The sequence below is a fragment of the Anser brachyrhynchus genome (assembly GCF_964034855.1).
Source record: "Anser brachyrhynchus genome assembly, chromosome: 13".
Lineage (NCBI taxonomy): Eukaryota > Metazoa > Chordata > Aves > Anseriformes > Anatidae > Anser > Anser brachyrhynchus.
This window is the reverse complement of record NC_137708.1, coordinates 7,127,358-7,144,582: the sequence shown is the minus strand read 5'-3', so window position 1 is coordinate 7,144,582 and position 17,225 is coordinate 7,127,358. Positions and strand designations below refer to the sequence as shown.

General features: G+C 40.8%; 1 protein-coding gene and 1 long non-coding RNA gene across 11 annotated transcripts in view; one reads left to right on the top strand and one right to left on the bottom strand.

Moving 5' to 3' along the window:
- The window catches only part of FGF13 (fibroblast growth factor 13), a 298,390-nt gene that overhangs the window by 169,066 nt on the left and 112,099 nt on the right, over nt 1-17,225 (bottom strand). The window lies entirely within an intron of this gene.
- LOC308177043 lies at nt 4,924-14,106 on the top strand. Its single transcript, XR_013938827.1, has 2 exons — nt 4,924-10,286; nt 10,408-14,106. It is a non-coding gene; the product is annotated as an uncharacterized lncRNA (long non-coding RNA).

Below are 17,225 nucleotides of genomic sequence, written 5' to 3'. Positions count from 1 at the left end.
GAAATAATGCATTCTCCTTCACTTACTGCACAAGTTACTGCACAAGTCCTTCAATAAAAATCTCCCAACGGATCCTTTATGGATAGGTAAAATGAAATGTTTCAACTTGTCCGGTTTCTTCTTGGTTCTCACTGGATATTTTTAGGCAACAATTTTGGGAGAGGTACTTTTTGAGTGGACTGGTATCTTCCAGATATCAAGATACATGTTATCTTTAAAGCAACAAAAGGTAAGCAACATAAATCAGTAAGAAATTCACCCAAAATCTGTAATACGGATCTCTGAAACAGCTGCATTTACGAGATCATCAGAAAGACTTTAGGAGCCCAAATGAAGTTATTTTACAGCTTCTTTTCAGCAGCTTGAACAGACTAGTTTCCAACCTTCAATTGAGAATACTTCATATCAAAGCACTGCTTCTTTTTAAGCCTTTTCTCCACAGGAAGGAAAGATCACACAGAAAAGTCCTGGAGGGAGTCCAGGGTAAAGTTGATATTTACAAACACAAACCTGCTTCAGGGCTTTGTTACTTAAGAGTCCCAACAAGGTGTGAGTTTTAAACAGCATTCCTAAATCTTCGAATCTCAACAATGCTGAACCAGCACTGTGACTGCATTGTGACCAGCACTGTGACTTCTGACTTAGCAGATACGAATATCTCTGAATAGACAGATGGCATCTAATACGGTACATTATTAACAGGGATTTAATGACCAGAATAAGTAATTATATGCCAGAAGCTTATTTCAGTCAGGCTAAATAGTGGCAAACCAAGCAAAGCATTCAGTTATTAATGTAAAGGGGCAAAGTTATTTACAACGATTTGTTAAGTCTCCACCCAAGGCAAACAAGAATTAAACTTCACAGAATAAACAGGGGGCAGCAGACATGGACGGATGGAGGGGAAGCAGAAGGCAGATGGAGCAAGAGAGACCACATATCCTTCAATAAGGACAGCGTGTACTGGGAAAGACCAGCCGTGTGGCAAGACTGGCTGAAGTCTTCTAAAGGTACATCCGACACTTGCGGTTCAGAGCTTGATTTCAGAGTCAGTTACTCCTCTGAATTGCCAGATAAATCCATGTCTTTATACGTACGTTATATATGCCATTTTACATCCTTGAAGTGCTAGACACCCGTGAATTAATTCCAACTACACACAACTATCTACATAAATGCATTTACCCCCAAATAAAGACGTTGAACTACAAAACCGAATGGTTAACAACTTCATCAAAACATGTTGCCAAGCCAAATTTACCACAGAAAGGTCCCGGCTCTGGATTCGATGTTCAGTTTGATGGATCATCAATTTCCATTGTGTGTATGATAGCCTTTTTCAGAAGATAAATCAAAACTTCCTATCTACTTTGAATAATACAAGGAATAACAACAGCAGAAAAGCATGATATGCATCCCCCACAGAATATAGTAGTTCATGCTTCCCAAAGGCATGTCTATGGCTCAACCTCTGTTCTGTTTGAAAACCGCTAAACTGGACCAGTGACTCCGTGATTACCTCTGCCCAACCTCTTCAGCAAAATAAGCTCCAATGAAACACTGCTTATTAAACCAATATTGCCAGAATTGCTTAGAGCCAAATAAAAATTAAATATCTAAATGCATCATGGTAATTCTTTTGCACGTACTCTCAATATTTTTGTATTTCTGCTTATATTTTTAATATAACTAAAGTTTAAGTATTTTAAAGAAGAGGCTGAAATAAACCCCCAATAAAATGTGCGAAAAAAACATGACTGGTTAAAGATATGAAAAAGAAAAAAAGCCTGTTAGAACCATGATTACTTCTAGAGAACAAGTGATTTTACCTCCTGTGATTTCATGAAATGTTACGTTAAAAATGCCATTTTTGCTCACTTCCTTCACACTATCTAACTTTTCCATTTGAGAGGTAAATCAGTTACGCTGTTTTCAGCGTAAAATGCAAAGGATCGGATATTTCAAAGACCCGATGCTTCACCTTGCACAGTACTTCCTTTTACCGTATACTTTTCCTCCTCCCATCTGCCAGCTACAGTATTTAGCCTATCAGGCTCTCGGCCACATAAACACTAACGTGCTGTCCGTTCCTCGCGTACTGCCCGGACGGCTGCTCCTTGCGCTCTCCAAACCGCCTGTAGCTTCCGTGTCTTTCTAATGCGAGTGGACACAGGGGATATGACGAGAAACTAACAGTGAAAGACAAGGAAAAACACGCGTCATTTGGTGTCAAGAAAAGATATTGTTTTCACTCCTGCACTATTTTTTGCATTGCTGAAGCACGAAATGCTCTCTGGAAGGTTGCTTACGAAGTATGTTAAGACTGCGTCACGTCAGATGGCTCAAGCTGTTGGATGACTTACTGTGATTGTGCTAATTATCTCTAACTAATTATCGCAGTCTCATGTTCAAAGCCCTAAGAAACGTGCAGAACTCGCATTCAGCCCAACTGCAAGAGATCAATTAAAAAAAAATTGACACAAAGCATAAAAACAGACTCAGATTTATTCCTGTTTCAACATGTCTACCTGTCCATCACTTGACATGACTCCGCATCCCAGAACAGCCTAGGGGAATAGGACCTTTTCCAGTGTACACTGAAGGTCAGTAAATCAGTATTTCAAGGACAAGGACCTGACCTGGAGAATACTGCACCCATCAGCTTCATCATTTTATAAGAAAAAAACACTTTGGAAGACCACCAGCAGATCAGGGAACTCTCAGTAGGGTCCACGGCTGGACAGGATGGTGGCAGAACAGCAGAAACCATCCCCTACAGCATCACTGGGGCCACATCAGTCTGGGCTGAAGTGGGGTCACGGGGGGATCAGCATGGTGTGTCTGAGACAGGTGTCCTTTAAAATTAACTGTACAAGGCATGGGAAACGAGGAGAGGGAAGGCTGCAGTCCCTCCAAAGACAGCGTCTTTCAGAAGTCGTGCTCAGCAACACAGCTCTGCAATACTGCAAAGGAGCTTTTTGATAAATATTTCTCAGGATTATTCTTCCTTGCCCAGAGTTACCAGGGGAGCCTGCGCATTTGTCTGAGGACACATCGGGAATGCAAACCTGCCACATTCTTCCCTTTCGAAAGTCAGATGATCAGCTGTGGCTTTAATCCTGCCAAACTTTACCAAATATAGCACAGAATTGCACAGAACCATAGTAACTGCACTCCCACCATTGTTCTCATTTAAAAGAGGAGTTTGATTACATTAGGTAAATATTTGTCCTTATGTAATAGCTCCCTCCAACCTTCCAAAAATTTGCTGTGTCCTAGAATTTAACTGAAGAGGGTGCTTTATATGGCACTGCTCTGCTCCAAAATCAAGTACACTATTATACTGTGAGTATTAAACTGTGAGTAATTTTATTATAAGCAATAATAGTTATTGAGACAATTATGTGGTTGCAATTTTTGTATTAAATCTAGAAGCTTTAAGCAAATTCAGAGGCAATAAGAATTGCAATGCCACCTCTGATGAGCTAAATAGCAGTTATTTATTCACAGATTGTTAAATTCTTATGGCCTGGAGACTTCCAGGAAGAAAGCAACAAAGAATTAGCTCCACATCCAAATACTGGCTCATTCTTCATGTTGATATAATTATGAAGTTTCAGTCATTGCAAAGCTGTTCACACAGCTTTATCAACCACATGCATTGCAAAATGTATGCTAACTGCAGTTTTTCCATTATAAAACTAGCTGGTGAAGTCACTGTTCTATTTCCAGCTCAGCTCTGGCACTGTGCAGATGCTTACTGCTTAGTAAATAGAGATTTACATATATATATATATATAAACCTACTGATGAAAAAAAAAAGAGGTTTTTGATACCCTTTCTTACAAGTTATTTAAAATAAGGTAATGAAATAAATGAATAATGAAGAGCAAATAGAGTCTTGTGTGATGACTCAACACACCAGGACTCATGAGGAAAATGCTGAATCCTTGACATGTTCCATTGTAATACTCCGGAGCATACACATAGAAAAGTTTTCACCTTTTAAAATAGGTGTTATTACCAGCCTAGGCAGCATTAATCAACATCCTTATCACTTACAGTAATTACATTCTTCCCAGCATCCATACATGAAGGGAAGGCATTTAAAATCTTAACTTCAGGCTTGGAAATGAAAGAACAATGCAAGCAAACTCATTTGCCCTATGTCTTTCCTTGGCAGCTAGAGTCTTATCTTCTTTGATCAACCCCAGTGATGGTGAAAGTTTCAGCACCATGCAAACATGTCAGCATGTTTTCCTATGAATATTTGCTCAAATTATTTAATTTACTTTGGCTGCATTCATTTTTATTTTCTGTGAACCTTCAAGATAAGGTGACCAGCACAAACATTTGCTCAAACAAAGGATTTATAACAAACTTGTTGACAGAGCTTTTTCTGAAACACTGAATATTTCTATCAGAAGTACAGTTGTTACAGGAGTCCAGTTCTGTCACAAAACTTGCCAGCGACCTACTGTGTCATAAACAACCAGCATGGTTCAAACACCTCTTCTCCTGTAGAAGAGTGCTCTAAAGAAATAAACGCATACATTTTTCTAAACCCTTCGAGCATAAAAATCTGTTCACAGAGTAGCCGAAGAGTCCATCCAGGTCTCGATCACCACTCAGTGAAATTCTAATTTCAGTGCATGCATGACACTCCCACTTTTCAAGAACTGAATGTAGAAGTATAACAACGCAATCTCACACAAGAACACAGCCCGCGTATGATGTTTCTACCTTACCTAACCTACAGCAGATACCGTTTCCAAGTAAGCCTGGTGCTTCACCCAGTGACTCCGTCTCCCTAACACCGCTCTAGCGAAAAGTCCTGTGCCCTCAGCTAGAATTTGGTCCAAGGATGAAAATACTGGACGTCGCACAGGACACGCATGCACAGGCTTCATGGACAGGCTGTAAGAAAAATTATATTAGGAGGTACATCTGGAAGGTAAGAATAGACTATTGCAGTGCCAAAAATACTTTTCAAAATAGAGCACACTTGTTCTATCCCTTTTGCTGCCAAGAGGCACAGAACCGGAGGCAGCAGGGACAGGTGTTTTCTCTAAAAGTAGAATTCATTCTTTTGGCCACCTATACAACACGGTTGGCCAATGTATTCAAATCCAAGTGTGGGATCCTTCCAACAGCAACATTCAGTCACTGGCAAGCTTCACCGGGAGCTCTGCAGTTGCTTTTGGTATGATCAGATGAAAAGCTGCTGCCTGAGTTGCTGATTACAGTTCCTTTTTCCTTCTAAAACATGTATTATTTAAAATTACCTGGAACAGTTACAACTGATTCTAACCAACTCTTTCAGCATACAGAAATACGTGACTGTAAGGAGATTATAAATATATTTTCTTACAGCTGAGTAGTTCAAGCCCAACATTTAAGTGTTGGTATAAAAATATGCGAAACCAAATTGTATGACAGAGCTTGCTTTGTCAAAACACAAATGTCTCATAAAATATGCCGTCTAGCATCACAAGTAGTAGGTGATATTTTTCAGAAACTTTTTCCATACAAAATAACTATTAAAATTAACCAAAAACGTTCAAAATCTAGATTTATGATTTTAATTGACTTCCGATTTGAAATGACATCAACTGGGAAGTTTATATAGAATTGTTTTTTAAAATACTCCCTCCCAAAAATTATTTCAGTTATGTAAAATATTTTCTTTAACCCTTCAGATACTTTCAATGATTACCCTTAGGTGGGAACTGCCCCCAAAACACTTGGATCTCTCCAATTGCCTGTCTCCTTTCTTTCCCTCCAATTTGTCTGATAAAACCACAGAACAAAATATTAACTATTTGTTTAACTCTAATCTGAAGGGTTCACAATTATAAAACATAAGGTAAGGTCAGATAAGGTCAGAAGAGATCAGAGATCCTCAGACAGACAACTGCAGATGAGTTTTTTTTGTCGTCATCCCCCCTCTCCTCCCAGAGTTACAGGAACAAATCCTGCCTACAGTAAGGTCTCCTGGATTACTCTCTTCTTGCTTTGCTCTCTACGGCTAGAACCATGGAAGCTTGCAGTTCTCGTGTAAACCCTGCTGCTAAATAGCAGCAAACAAGACAAGTTTCCAAAGAAACTCTTCCCTATTTCATTACCGCACTTTTCATTTTTGTCAAGTCTGTATTTTCCACAAGACATAACCCTACCTCGTCAGAAAGCTTCTTGCCAGCTTGAACCTTTAACACACTTTGCCTCAGAAGCAGCCAACAAAATGGATATTTCTCATTAGATGACAGCCTGAACTCATGCATAGCTCATCTCTGCTGGCTATTCAAAACTCTTCTTCACTCCTCTGACTTGCCTATTCAAGTACTACAGCAGCAGGTTGCACTCTAGCCATGAGCTTGTTCTGATGTTCAAATCCAGTTAAAATGAATTATTAAACTGCTGAAATAAAATTAAAGTTATACAGCAATATTTCTTTCAGGCCCTACAGGCTGTACTCTGTCTTATATTATAAAAACCTATAAAATATTTAAAGTGACCATGTCTACGCAATTACACTTAATCCAGTTGAGGGGAATATACTACTAAATGAAATGAATCACGCTGGCATTTGTGTCTATGCAGGACTAATATTAAATATAATTAAAATACTTTATTCTTTTCCTAAGAGAAATTACTAGGCTGAATACGTTTAAACAACACTAGTTACTCAACACAGTTATTTCACAGCTACTCTATACAGACTGCAAAACACAGGGACAAGATCTCAAGCAAGCACTTGGACACCTAAAAGTATATCTTGCATGATACTCCAGGTGCCTAAGCTGTGCTATAGCCCTGGTGTGCTGCTGCGTAATGTACAAACGTTGGCACGCGCCTTCAAACCAAAGCAGTCCAAAGCTTCTGTATTGAAGTCCTCCAAACAACTCAATCCAGACAACGCGTTCAGAGACACGGACAGCTTTGATATCACTGCAAACCACATCAAACAACCATATTGACTTGAAAACAAAGGATTTCAACAGTAACATTTCAAAGATTTCTATTTTTCATATAGACAGCAACGAGCAGAACAGGTTTCTCTTCCCTGACTTACCCCGCTTCCTAGGATGGTGCGTTCTGCACCAAACTAAGGATGAGACCAAAATGCAGCCAATATGAAGGTGGCTCACACTAACACACAGTACTTCATGATCAGAGCAGGACATGTAGTTGGTTATCACTGATCAACTGATGCAGTTGTTGATTCAACAATGAATGTTTTTCATTGACTAACTCAAATTCTTTCCACCAGTCTCTGCAAGATCAGGCCTAGAAACTGTATTTGGTGTACAACCAGTTAAAAAATGCAAGTCAAAGCAAATGCTATTTGATAAGCAGAAAATTTAGAAAGCAATACCAGTTATTTCAACTTCCACTAAGAATGCGTGAACATATACAGGAGATTGTTGGTCCATGAGATCATTTGAGGCTCACATTTGAATGACCACTGAAGTGCAAGAGCTAAGATTTTTCACAGCTTCTTAAAATTATTTCTCCAGCTATTATTCTTTAGGTGTATACTGGCAGTATACAATTTTTATTCCACGAAAGTTCTATTATCCTGCCTTTTGTAGAAAGGCTTTGAGTTCTTTAGAGAGTCATGAAGTGTACTATATTGAACCAAAACCAGAGGTAAATTTTCTATTGTTATAGAAATCAAAGAATCATTTAATTAGTTTCTTATACCATACTGTAAACATGTATGCTAAACTCTGCAATTTCCTGTTGCCCTTTTCTCTTTGCGTAGGAGCACGTCACCTACGCTGTACACACAGAATTATCAAAATAGCTAAGACATAAAGCATCACTCAAAACACTTACCCACAGGTGCACACATACCCACCACTATCACACAGCCTCAGTAATCCTTTGTCTACTGAAGACCACAAAGCATCATCCTTAAATTACAACTTGTGAGAATAAGACAGCCTCTCATTTCTTCCTACAGCACAAGATCTCTGGTCTCCAGTGAACACTGCCTGATTTGGAATTCATTTCTTTGGGACAATGTTAAAGAGCTTCTGCTGCCAGTCTCCTCCCAAAGTGTCCCAGGTGCCAAGCCCATAGGATTTGGAAGTTAGCAAATGCTGTTAACCTAAAAAGACAAGCTCCTGGGGTAGGCATGACACACACCGTTTAGCCCATCACAGACTAACATCAACACTGTGAGTGCCACCTGCAAAACATTTGATGGTTTGTACTGAGAACAGTTCTCAGGTGTTACCTGCTCTCTGCATGAAACATGGCTTGGCAAGCAAGCATGTGTGAGCGGACACCTCCAGATGGCTTCACAGCAGCCGAAATAGCAGAAGACAAAGCTCCACGCAGACATAAAAAGGATCCAGCCTCTCTGCACATAGAGGAAGGCAGTCCTAAGTACATGGGAGCTCCTGGACTCTAATGGGACACCGATGATGCAACTCAAAAACCAGCACAGTTGACCACAGGAAACAGTCCTGGTCCTTTTGGTTGTCCTCTCAACTTACGACATCTTATTCTTCGTTCAGCTGTATTTCTCTGACCTCCAAACGGCCTAAGCAAGGAATGGGAGGCTTACCTAGAGCTGCTCGAAGAGCTGGCAGACTCCAGGCTTTACATAAGCTGATTAACCAGGCTTGGTGACACTTTGCGCCCTGCCGTCATGGGTACAGAGACGAAAAAGCAGACGGGGTGTCAACAGCATCTTTAGTAATTTCTCTCATCATTCTTTACACAGGTTAAATAAAAAGCAAGACAGCAAAACCCATTGCCCTGTAGCTCAGGGAACAGTTGTGTGTTCTGGATTTTTCTGCATCTTTGCCCTGAATTTTGGCTACCCAACTGTTTTGAATAACCCCAGGGTTTTCTGTTGTAGTATGTTAAAATCTATTTTTGATTCTGTTCAGATTCTTTTGCATTTAGAAGTACTATCATCAGTCACATTGATTTTTCACGGACTAGCTAAGCCCAAAGAAGTCTATAATGCGTTATTCCTTACACGCAACTTTTCCAAATGGCATCTTTGCCCAGAGAACAATGTGGTAGACCATATACCGTCCTTCTTGCTGACTGGTATCAACGCATGCCGTATTTCTTTGCTTGCCCAACAAGGGGCAGCTGCTTCACACTGGGTCTGCTAGAAACACAGTATTCAAGCATCTATCGTATTAGGAAGCCAATGCAGTGCAAAAAGATGGAAAAAAAGTCAACGAGATAGAGTTTATCTGTACTGTGGCCCACACTGCACTTGGTTTAGCACTGATAACACTGCTCAAGCACAACTTCCTTATGTTCCATCCTAGGGCTGTTTTGTTAGATGTTCAAGAGAATTTCGGATATATTCCCAAGCACAGCTCCAGACAAGTACAACATTAAAAATTCCCTTGTCTAGAGTGTGAAACAGTCTCAAAAAGAAATGACACATTACAGACTGTGACTGCAGGAAAGCAGAAATCATTTCACAGTTCAGCACGACTCCAGCTGTTAGGCAAACAACTAATAAATAACACAAAGTAGCAAAGGCTTCATAAAGATAAGGGAGCAACTGAAGGTGGATATGCTGAAGAATGAGGAAAAGCACGTTTTGGATTCAGGAAGCAAACGCGAATCAACTTGCAAGGAATGAAGAGGACATGGAAGGAGCTGGCGTGCTAGGATGGACCAACTGGGATTGACCAAACCCAGAGCAGAGCAAGAACTAAAGAAAGGACCTGGCCACCTGCTTCCCCGCTGCCCTGACAGGGTGGAGATGGCAAATCAGAACAGCAACAGCTGGCCTCAGGGCCTGCCTATGAACACAGGTGTATGCAAAAGGAAGTCTACAAAGAAAACTTTAAAAGGCCAACAAATATTTATTCCCGGTAACACGGCCAATTTCCACAGGCTGAGCACAACTGTACTTACGCTTTCTGGAAGATCACTGATAGCAGGACCCTTGCATTTTCTTGTAAACCACATCCTCCTCTTATGAAAACAGCTACCTGAAGATAAGAAATAACTGTTCCAGTGCCTCGCCACCCTCACAGTAAATATTTTCTTCCTTATATCTAATCTAAATCTCCCCTCTTCTAGTTTAAAGCCTTTACTCCTTGTGCTATCACTGCACCCTGACAGAGTCCCTTCCCAGACTTCCTGTAGGTCCCTTCAGGCCCTGGCAGGCCGCTGGGAGGTCTCCCCGGAGCCTTCTCTTCTCCGGGCTGAACACCCCCAGCTCCCTCAGACCGTCTCCACAGGAGAGGTGCTCCAGCCTCTGAGCATCCTTGAGACCTCCTCTGGACTCTCTCCAACAGGTTCGTGCCCTTCTTGTTCTGGGGTTGGGAATGCAGTTCTCCAGGTGGGGGCTCATGAGACCAAAGTAGAGGGGGGGGATTCTTTTCATCTCCTCAAGTTGCTACGGTATCTATTTTACAGAGCAAGGATGGTTCAGCGGTATGCACATGGTCTGACAGAACGGTGAGGGAGAAGGCAAGGCTTCTCAGTACAATTCCCTCTGGAGTTTGTCCTTTATTATTCTATAAATATCCGTCCAGTTTTGAAGTTTCACTTCAAGCCCCGTCACATACTATATTACTCAGAAAGCGTCAAAAGTACAGAAGCAAAACTGAAATGAATTAAAATCATCTTTTGAACCATCTGATTCCTGGCAAAATAGAAAAGGACAGGATGAGCAATGGCACCCTTGGAACTGAAACAAGGAGAACAGCATTTTAATCCATCACTATAGAGCTTATCTTCCATTTAGAGTATTTGGGGAAGAAGTTGACATATCTGATCATAAGGCACAGACAACTCAGCCATTGAAGGGATTTGCAGCTTACTAAACAAAATGGTATTTTTCTTCTATTTTGCATCATCAGACAAGCCACACCTGGGACTCGTATAGCAGTACACTACTCAAGTATACTCTCACCCCTTATTCTGTTCAAGGAGAAATTGCATCGCACTTTGACACTGGAATTCACTTTTCAAGCATTAGAGAAGATGAAAGAAAAGCAAGAATATGAAGTAGAAGGAGCATTAGTGAATTTGAGAGAAGTTCTAAACAAAATCCATGTGACAACTTATTTCTGTGTACATATGTCCAGCAGATTCAATGATAATGAGTGATCAGGTAACATCCAGTAGTCTGATCAGTAGCAACTGATCGGCCTGTAGCAACACATCGCTATCTAGAGGAATGCCTGGCACAAGCACATTTCATGTACTTCAGAGAGCTACATGCTGAAAAAAGAAAAAAAAAATCAAACACTCCTTCTGCTCAATTAACCCTGATATGAACAGAACAAGGAAATAAAAATGGTGTGTTTTTTTTTTTTTGTATTCCCCCAGTTTCTCAAAGTTATACCACATGCAAGTTACTTAAAGTTACGTGTCCATCAGAAATCAGAACAGAAGGCATGAGCATAAGACAATTACTAGAAATGGCAGGGAAATTTGAAATATCTCCACATGAGGTTCTGCAGGTCTTGTCAAATAAAAGTTTTTCATGAAGCAAAAAGACATGATACTCTAGCAAGAAAAAAAAAATCTAACTTTTCAGCTAGGAATATTTACTCATTTTATTGTTGTAGGAAGGGAATCAAAGTATTTCTTAGTACATTAGAATATTTTGTTTTTGACAGCTGTAAGATACTCACACCATCACATTGCTCTTTCTTATTTTATCAATGTATTACTAAATGGCAGCAGAAGTTCAAGCCACCATTATTTCGACTGTTCCTGGCACTTCAGCTGTCACAGTGCATATAACTTTCCCTCTGACCAAATCACATGGATTTACTTAACTTCAGAGTATTACAAAGATCACACAGAAACATTGCGACTCCAAGCCCTCCCCTGGGCATGCCTTGTTTGCCTGAACTACAGCAAAAAAATAAATAAAAAATAAAAATCCAACAAGCCACAGTGGGAAAAGGTTTAATATTAAACTGATGTGTAAAATAGTGTATCTTCTCATCCCAGTTACTGAAACAAAATACTTCTTTTTCAGGACTTCATTTTTTTTTTTTAATAAAAAATATCTACATTAAACAATTACTTTAAAATAACCTCGGAATCTGTTTTCTACACAGGAATTTCATCCTATTTGCAGTTGTGTCCTGAGCTTGCTTTCAGGTGCTGTCATATACATTACCACCCAAAGAGCATGACAAACAGATGTGCATGACCTTTCTAAAACAGGCATTGCTTGATAGCTGCAGCCTTACGGTCTAGGTCTGTCCCTTGCAAACTTTATTTCTTAATCTAGAACAAAAAACAGCAGAAGTGTCAGAATTTTCCACCTGATGGAAATCCTGAATCTATTCAGCTCAGCTGCCTTCCCTGGTGATTTCTTAAACGAGCCCACAATGGTAACAGCAGACCACTCACTGTGGGCAGTGGTGATGTACCTGATGACCATCAGCTGTCATGGAATACACGAGAAAGTAAATTCCAGGTAAGAGGTTGATCAGTTACTCTTATTTGCAGACTCACTGCAGTCCCTAGAAGTCGCAAACACTTTTAAAAAATAAACAAAGTGATCTCATTTTATTACAAACATTACCAGTATGGAATATTTTCTTGGAGGCTTCTGCAGAAATTTCTTGAACTAATTTACATTTCCTATGTCACAATAAAAGGAAAATTGTAGCCACACATCTTCCAACCAAAACACATGTAAAAATCTTTTATTTTATTATTTTTTTCCATTTTATTTTGCTATCTGTTATACAAGGTTCAAAAAGAGAACATAATTTATTTTTCAGAACCAAGTTTTCATCTTTCTTCCCCACAGATCCAGTGGGGGGAGGAGAAAAACAGGGAGGGGGGGGAAGACTTCCTGTCACATAAATAATGAAAAAGATACTCAAAGACTGAAAATTTCACATGCAGCTTTTGAAGTTATTTTTACTTCTTTATACTTTGTCGCATGCTTTACCTGCTGTTTTTTCTTCTTTGGTAGCTTGACAAGTTCTTTACAAAAAAGATTTTTAAAAGGCTGAGGGGAAGGGAATTCAAGAAGTTTTCACTGATCTTGTCCAAATAAAAGAAAGATTCTTTTTGTTGAGTATGCAAACTGCAATCCTTTGAACAAAAGGCACTTGATTATCATGATGCCAAGTCCTTTCTCAGCTGAGAGCTTACACAATGCATGCTCCAGCCACAATAATACAAGTGCAACTGGGGGAAGGAATTAAGGCACTCTCCTCCTCCTTCGGCCAGGTTCATCATACAGAAATGATGTTTTGCCTTTCAGGCACGAAGAGGTGTAGTCTTTTGCTCTATTATTTTTCTGTGAGAGAACGCCTGGTCCAGGTGGACAAGGCGACAGAGCAGTGCCCGCATGTAACACGGGCAGGCAGCCCCGCCAGCCAAGGAGGCAAACAGAGCTCCCAGCGTCAGTCTGCATCGAGCTCATTTCCTCAGAGCTTGCTGCATTACCCACCAAACGGTTACAAAACAAAAGCAGATCTCCCGAAAACCACTCAACTGTAATCTCTATAGACATTTCCAGCATCAGCCAGCCAGAAGGCAGACTCACCTTTCTCCTTAGCTTACCTTGACACCCAGCTTTCCTTCCCCCTTACATACGCTGCTCCCCAGTCTGCCAACCAGGCCAGAGCCTGTTAACCCTTTAGAAACTGCTGTGCTTTCCAAATCCTACCACAAAACACAAGTTTATAACACCGATGCAAAGTAACGCAACCTAGTCTGTGTAAGAGTAAGGAGTGGACCTCGTAGAAAATGGCTCAGTGAAAATGGTCCATGCCTCATCCAGCTTGCAAAAGCCAGGAACAGTCACAGAGCAAAGCGCTGCTGCTCCTCGTGTTCAAGCCTCCAGTCCCTAAGTTTCATCTTGGCTCTATTTCCTAGGAAGAACTTAGAGAACCAGATGCATCAACTTCTAAATCCCTTTTCCTCTTCAGTTAAACACACAGATGCTGAGACCTTCACCAGCTAGTACTCCGCCCAGAAGTACGCTGCATTAAATGGGCACCAAGCACAGCCACAGACCCCAAAACAGAGAAGTGCTCTCAATCTGCAGTTCTCACATTCAGATAAATACATTTGTGAAGTAGACAGAATACGTAATTTTACGTATGTCCCACTGTCTTTTTTTTTTTTTTTTTTAAGAAAAAGAAATACAAACAATTCACAAATGTGGACTCTCAGTGTACCAACAGTCTTCCTTTGCAGTCTCCCAGTATAAAGAACATGGGAGCTTAAAGCTTTGAAAAGCAAATATTCTCTAAGCCAAACTGGTTCCTTTAAGTCACTAATAGCTTTGGAGAAATTTCTCCTGTGAGGACAAAGGGGTGATGTGGTAGAAACCCTGTTCTGAGCTAATTTATGAGTACCATGGGTGGCCAGACTGTAGAAACATTTTCCTCATGATCAAAAAGAATTACTGGAAGGCTTATTGTATACATACGTTGATTAGCTTTAATAGCAGAACTATTATAAAACTAGCAGGAAAGAACGTAACAGACCATGCCAACTTGTTGAAAAATCCAAACATCAAGACAATTCAGAAAAATGTGTAGGGAGTTAACTTATGTGGAATACCCCATTCCTCAGCTCTCACAGCCATGCAGCATTCCCATCCTTTCAGTGGGAGCTTTCCCACTTCCTAAAACAAAATGCTTGCATCTTCCTCATACAGCAGTAACACAGAGTCAGCTCCAAGGAAAAAAAAAAGAGACAACTAAGTAACTCACCTAAAAGCCTTCATGAAACAGAAGTTTCATGAGTGATTTCAAAACCAGAGCAGAGACAACACTGTGCCTGATGGTGTGGCACATACCTACAGCTTTCCAGACCATTGACATGAAGCTGCTATTCACACTGAAGCCTCCCTCAAGTAATCAAGTCTCATGTTTTTTCAGACACACCGCATAAATCCCAAGTAGCACTTCCCTGTAGCAGTCACAACTGTGAGCACAGAATCTTTTTTCAGCCTCTGATTTACACTACAGCATCACTGTAAGATGCCTTCTGCACTTTGGGGATATCTGAAAACAAGTTTACTTTTTTTTTTTAAATACCATATAAAACAGCACCAAAGAAATGTTACACACAGATAAACACACATGCCCACCCCCTCATCTCAAGAGGCCATAAGACCTAAAACAAAGATACAAAGTAAGTATCCTATTACCAGTTAGTGATGCTTGATAACTACATTTCAAATAAGGCTCACAAGTAATAAGCAGTAATATAAAAGAAACCAGCAGCCTGACATCTTTGTTGTTCATTTTCTTCCTTTTTATGTTGTCATCATCATGAAAGCTTTGAGCTCAATTTATCCTTTGGATGGGTGAACAGCCACACTGGGAGAGATTAACAAGCATTTGAAATGTAATAGCAAATTTAGTTTCAAACTGAAGGCCTACATCTCCCGCCTTTCTTTCTTTCAACAGCATTATTGAACGTGGTTCAGAAGCGCACTTTAGTTTCAACTTTTTCCCATAACCACACCCCTCTCCTTTGTCGTATACACACCAGAGGGCAGATCAACTCCTGCTGTAAAAGTTTGATCCTATTTACACTTAAACATTCTTCCTAAACCTCTGATGAGAACACACAGAACTCTAAAGAGCACCGGGGTTCGATGATTCACCCCAGCACGCGTTGCTACAAACCAGCGTCTTACTGAACCCCTTTCCAGCCGTTGAGAGCGGTTCTTCTCCCGACCCCGTTCAGCCCCAGCGAACGCCAGGGGCGAGCTGTGCAGCCATTCCACTCGCCTTGGAGGCGAGGCACGTGTCTTCCACGAGCGCAATCATCCGAGCCAGTGCTAGAGCAGCCCCCTGCGCTCCCAGCCAGCTGCAAAGGAAACCAAGTGCCCTTTGCTGGAAGGGCACACGACACATCGCAGACACTGATTTATCGCAAGTACCTGCTGACTACGCCAGCTGAGCTCTAGAACATGCCCATTAACGAGACCCATCAAACTGTCTGAAGGGCCATGAAGTGGGTACCTACCTACCTGAAGACAAACAGGAAAGCAAAACAGCCGAACGCAAAAACATCTGTAATTCACCAGCTGCTTCCTACATCACAGAGGTGCCCAGTTACCACGGTGTTAGGATTGTCCTGTTCCTAAGCGGGAAGTAACAGCATTCAGACAATTATGGACATTTTCTGGGGTATAACGGAAGAGAAGCGTTATTTTGTCTTTTCTGACTCTTAGAGACAGGGAAATGCCCAAACTCCCTGAGAATTCTGCAGGAGCTCAGGCAGGCTGAAAGGAAGAGGAGGAGAAAGAGAGCTACGGCTTGTATGATGCTTCTCCCCAGAGTTTTACCAGGTACAAAACAAGCCAGCATGGATTCAATTTTCTTCTTTCAGCAAAATGATATCCAGAGAAAAGTATTCATGAAATTCCCGTATTCATGATACCTGAGTGATGAACGGAATTCGGATTTGTCATGTTTAAAATTTTACCTGCTTCTGACTGCAGCCTGGAGCTCCGCAAGCTGTTCCCCTGTGCCAGAGGAAGAAACCACTGGCACCAGCTCTGTGTTACCGCAGATAAAACGTGGCTCTCCAGCTTTTAAAGAGTTGCCAATGGGCCTTCACATAGACAAAATCCTATACCTCTTTGCAAAGGAAAAACATCCATCAGCTTCTCTTTCCACGTAGGTGAGAGTAAAGAAAGCAGAAATATTTTTTATAACCTGATAACAACCTCAAGCAATTCCAGGGTTAAACCCAAATATCCTGGATACCATAAGAGCTTTTACATTTATTAGACTGCCTTTCACATTCACTTCAGGCACTGGACCCAGTTCTCCTCTTAATTACAGGTTCTACAGTATTTTAATCCAGAAAACTCAACAGTCAGATAGTTCATAGACTTAGACATCTAAGTATGTTGATCTGGTTTTCTGCATTGGCAAGAATAGCACTCAAAATTCTATTGATATCAAAAGGAATGAAATAAAGATGCAATGCGTTCAATCCTTTGATATTCATTGAAGTATCATGATGAATTCACCAGAGATTAAAACGGCACAGTCGATTTAACTTCCCTTTCCTGAATATAATACCTGAAGTCATAATTTGTTAGAAGTCAGGGGAGTGAATACGGCTCGCTGCTGCATCTGAGATGCTGCTGAGCGCAGGATCTAACAACAACGATCGCATTTATTGTCTTGGAAAGGCCACACTCCTCAGCTCAATTTCATCTAGTGAATACCTACTGCAGTGCCTCCTGCTTTCCCACGCTAACCACCGCCACGCTT